Below are 5,830 nucleotides of genomic sequence, written 5' to 3'. Positions count from 1 at the left end.
CTATCCTTCACAAACTTCTCTGTTATTGCCAAAGCTGAATACTTATCTGTCAATCAAAGTTCATTCTCAGGCACTATAGTGGAGGTAGTTCAAAATTCTAGGCTTAGAAAGCAGAAGGTACATGATTTTATTCTTGACAATAAATCTTTTTAGGAAATATAATGAACATGAAAATTAAATATATGTGCCCCATTGCCATTCATAAAACTCCAGCACTTCATCATCCATGAAAGACTGGCACCGTGCATAATTCTAGAGTAAGTCAATCACTGCAGCAGTCTTTGTATGACCACTTCTTATACACAACCCCTTACCTACCACAGCAGTAGCAATCCCCTGAAACTCTGACTGTGCTGAAGCAAATAGGCCAGGCATCACCTTTGTGTTGTTTCCCACATATAACATATTTTATGGAAATAATATTCTGGTATGTATACCTTCCAGAGTCAGCCATACTAATGGATGAAATGAAACATTGAACTGATGTTTTTAAGAATATTTTTTAATTTTATGTATATTAATCTCTAAGAAACGCATGTCATTTTTAAAAGAATATTAAATTTAAAGTCTTAATACCATTCTGCTTTTACCATTGAGTGCAACATTACTGTCCTGGTGGCACATAAATTTATACCCATAATAACATAAACACCAGCCCACCAGCCCAAACTGATTAATTAAATTTAATTGATATCATTATATTGTTAGAAGTTCTACATTGCTAGACATTAGGGTCAATTTTAACAGTACATACACACACACACACACACACACACACACACACACACACACACACACACACACATATATATATATATATATATATATATATATATATATTTTATGCAATATTTAAGGAAATAATATAAAGACCTAAGTGATATGATTATCTTTACAAAATAGAAATTATCACTCATGTATGAGTAGTCAAAAATTGATTGTATTCAAATGGCTGCACAAGTACAATAAAGTAATCCTATATAAAAGTTCACAATGAAATGGCTTGTTTTGTTTGTTTTTAAATGTCTTTATTTTAAGAATGGTCTTAATGTTTTTTCCATTAAACTACATAACAGTTTAAAATGATTATAATGAATGAAGAAAACAAAATGCATCTTGAATTATTATCACAAGTGAAACAAATCACTTATAAGCTCTTAAATATTATTCCTCTGTGGTATATGGCTATTCACCATAATAAAAAACATGTGAATTGATGTAATATCATTGTATGTTTAATCTATACTTAAGAATAAAATTCTGTAGTCTAGTTTTATTACAACTCATATTTCTATAGTATAACTTTAGAAATTCTTTTCAATCTAGTAGTATACAATTTCCATCTAAAGAAAAATAATTATGGCAATATTTAATTATTTGGAAATCCAAGTACAAAATTTCCACAAAATACAAGGCACTACATTATAAAGGCTGAATACTGACTCTCAGGTTTTGGTCGAGTGCTGCATTTTTAGGTAGTTCATGTTCATGTCTCTCCATCTAATTTTTCTGGCAACAAAGCATACACATTCTTTCTGCCTTCCTAATAAATGGTGTCCTCCTCCTTTTCCTGTACTCTATAATTTGTGTTATAGAAAATGTAAATCATCTGGAATGAGACTCAGCAGTGACTTTGCCAAAAAACTTTCAAAATCCTTATCTACATACTTCAAAGATATTATTTAAACTCTGCAAAGTCAAAGTTGTTATTTCTTTTGTATTAAATTTGTAGGATGATTTACCAGTTGAGCCAGCCAATAATAGTTTTACATTTTTCTATTTTATTAAGTTGTCCATCAGAGTTTGGTAGATTTTAACATGTATTTAAGTTGACTCTTCAATTTAGAATAGATCCCCAAACAATCTTCCTGGAAGGACTCTTCCAAGGGTCATACCTAATTATGTATTGCACCACTGCTTAATATTGACAGTATATGCAGAAACTCAACTAAGTTTCAAAATTACCATTGTCCATGAAGTAGCTCTAAATAGTGTTTATATATTCAGTAAACAGCAAATTTAGAAATAACTTAAAAACTTTGATTTAAATATACATCTAATCTACAAATATTCTCTTGAGATTGAGATAAGAGGGTTCTAATTATTTTTTATCATATTTCCCAGGAATTCTTTTAAAATATTCACATTCACAACTTTACATAGGCCCAGACAATAACACTGAGAATAATGGGCACTACCAACCAACACTGTATCATTTGTCAACTTGTAGGGCTGTGTAAACAAGGAAAGTTGGGCTGCTGTGAAAATGTTTCTGGCAGATTTGTCACTGAGTTGAAGTGAATTAAGAACAAGAACTGCTTATTTTTTATGATATGGTCTTTGGGTGTTATGTTATTTATAAAAGCTGAACAGAAACTGAAGCTCCGATCATTTCAGCCACAAAGGAGAAAAGCTCATGGAGAGCTGCAACACTTTGGGAAACAATTGTTACACTCAGGGTACAGTCATGTGACACAAACAACACTGTGATCAGAAGTACTTCATGGGCTAGAAACATATTTTAGTTGATATTTGTGTCTCAGAGACCTTTAAAGATGATTATATCTATACTTCAAAGCTACTTATGTCCATTGATATTGAATGTACAGTTCTTTTTTAGATGTATTTTCCTTTTATTTCAAATAGCTTTGTTTTCTTACCTCAATGATACTCTACTATACTCATAGAACAATGCCCTGTTCCACCATCATCATTGAAGCTTCCCCCTTCAGTAGATCAGTAGATGTGAACAAATACAGAAATGCATAGACAGACATTAAGGAGAGAGAGAGAGAGAGAGAGAGAGAGAGAGAGAGAGAGAGAGAGAGAGAGAGAGAGAGAGATCTAAGTCTCTTTATCAAATCTTTTCACCCAGAGGTCACAGAACCACAGGTCTTCTGCATATATATTATGACTTTCAATTTAGCTTTTCATGGGACCCCTGCATGTGTGAGTGAGTGGGTCTCTGATATTTGTATTTTCACTTTTTCCTTTTGTTTTTTGCCTTATCCAAGTTCAGTGAGATGCTATGTGTTTTACCGTATTATATTTAATTTTGCTATATTTTTGACATCTCTTAGAAGTTCATGTCCAGTGAGCGACAGAAAGCCTGTGGATATAATGGGAGGTAGGGAGAAACTGAGATGAGTAGAAAGAAGGGAATCGTAAAAGTAATCAGGGTATATTGTACAGAAAAATATTCATCTTCAATAAAATAGATAAAATAATCATATTTGAGCAAAAAAGATTTTCTCACATATATATCCAAATTACATCTTCTCAATATCTTGAAATTACAATTGCACATATAATCTCACAGCACTTTTATTCTTCTCACTCAGCAGTGATTCTCCCTCCTCTTTGGCAATACTCCTTCAGCCTTAGATAAAGAAATCCATCAGCTAGAACTGGGAAGTGCATGAACTCTTGTTAGATGCATTTTGGTCAGTTGTGGTTTTATACCTTCTGTAAATAAAGAGAAATCTTTTGATTGAGAGATGAGAACTAGAATTAGTTGTCTGTGAATACGAGGATATATATTGACAATATAGATAGGGACTGTGTTGATTTAATAAAGTAGAGATTGTTAAATTATACTCAATTTCATATTATTTCTAGCCCTAGGTAGTTGCATAGATTTCCAATACAAGGCATGCTTTCCATTGTTAATTAGGAATAAAGTCTTTGTCAATTTGAGAGATGTTGGTTACTTCTAAAATATGTGACACTATTGTACCCTATGCTTATATTGCCATGATGATTATTGTTTTAAAATAAAAAACACAAAAAGAAAAGAAATAACAAAAAAAGGCATTCAAAAATGAAGTAGGAAAACAAAGCTTGAAGTATCCATGACACAACTTACAGACCATATGAAGCTCAAGAAGAAGAAAGACCAAAGAGTAGAGGCTTCAGTCCTATTTAAAAGGAGGAACAAAATAATCATGTGAGGTCGAGGGTGGGAGAGACTTGGGATGAAGAGAGGAGGGGGAGAAAAAGCGGGGCAAGATCAGATATGAGAGAAGAAAGGGGAGATATACAGAGGTTCAGGAAATTCAATGGAGGTGTGTAGCAATGGGAGATGTTAAACTTGGGGTAGCCAACAAAAAGTCCCAGACGCCACAAAAACAAGAGGCTCCCAGGACCCAACAGATGATATTAGCTGAAATGCCCAACAAAGGGGAGAAGAGGACCTATAGAGACAATATCCAGAAGTTAGGCAGAGTGCCTAGTTGAGCGATGTGGCCACCCAGCTTTCTCAAAAATTTAAACCAGAACTACTCCTGTCTAAAGGAAACACAGGGGCAAAGAGCAGAGCAGAGACTGAAGGAATGCCCAGCAAACCAAGACAATATTGCTGTTGTCTAGAAGTGCTTGCTGACAGGAGCCTGATATGGATGTCTCCTGAGAGGCTCTGCCAGAACGTGACCAACAGAGATTCAGATACTTACAGTCAACCATTGGACTGAGCACAGGGACCTCAATGAAGGAGTTAGGGGAAGGACTGAAGGACCTGAAGGGGTTTGCAACTCCATAGGAAGAACAACAATATCAACCAACCAGAGCCCCCAGAACTCCCAAAGACTAAACCACCAACTAAAGGGCACACATGAAGGGAACCATGGCTCCAGCTGCATGTGTAGCAAAGGATGGCCTTATCTGACATCAAATGGGATCCTAGACCCTTGGTCCTGAAAATGTTTGTGTCCTGCTTGGAGGAATGCCAGGGTAGAGAGGAGGGTGTGGGTGGGTGGGTTGGGAGCACCCTCAGAAGCAAGGAGAGTTGGTGTGGGATTGGGGTTTCCTGAGGGGAAACCGGAAAGAAGGATAACATTTAAAATGTAAATAAATAAAATAGCCAATAAACATTTTTTAAAATGAGCTAGGGATCTGAATAGACAGTACTCAAATGAAGCAATAAAAATGACTAAGAAATATCTCAAAAATGATCCTCATCCATAAGAAATTTTTTTTTTGTTATTTGATCTTATACTACTCAGAACAGACAAGAAAAGCAAAATAACTGGTAATACATTTTGGAAGGTGTGCAGTGTAAAGGGGTACCTTATTCGCTGTTGATGGGATGCATAACAGTGAGACCACTATGAAATTAGTGTGGAAACTACTCCTGAATCTTAAAAAAAGTTATCATATGATCTATTATACAGCACTTCTTCACATATGACCCCAAGATTCAACAACATGTTCAATAGATAATTGTTCAACCATCATTGTTATTCTCTCCACTCTAGCTACAAATGTAGATAACTTAGAGAAGTCTTTTGCCTCATTAATTTGTTTTCACCTAGGGATTTTGTTTGTATTATTTTTGTTTTTGTCTTTCGTTTTATTCAAAACATAAAGAAAGCAGTTTTCTATCATTTCTTTCAGGGAAGGATCATTAATGACAGAAAAGCTTTTCATTTGTATGTTTATTGTGTATCGTCCTACTTCACTCGAAATGTGCATCAGATCTAAGAGTTATCTAGTGATAAATTCAAGATGTCTTAATTATGGAATCTTCCCTCCAAATTGGGGCAGTGGAATTTCTTTTCCTATTTGTGTCTCTTGTGTTTCCTTCTCCTGTCTTCAGTCTCAAGCTGACACTTCACACATCATTTAAATAAGAGTGAAAGAGTAGATACACCAATATTGTTACTGATTTTAAAGGTAACTATTTTAGTTTAACTTATGTACTGTATATTTTCTTAAGAGCTTGTCATATAGAATCTTTATCATTTTGAAGATTCTTCTTTCTATTCCTTGATTCTTCTGTAATTTTTTCATGAACAGATGTTGCCCTTTGTCAAAGACCATTTCTGCATTTATT

The sequence above is a fragment of the Rattus rattus genome, chromosome 3 (genome assembly GCF_011064425.1).
Source record: "Rattus rattus isolate New Zealand chromosome 3, Rrattus_CSIRO_v1, whole genome shotgun sequence".
Classification (NCBI taxonomy): Eukaryota; Metazoa; Chordata; class Mammalia; order Rodentia; family Muridae; genus Rattus; species Rattus rattus.
The sequence above is the reverse complement of the archived record's forward strand: the minus strand, read 5'-3'. Positions refer to the sequence as shown.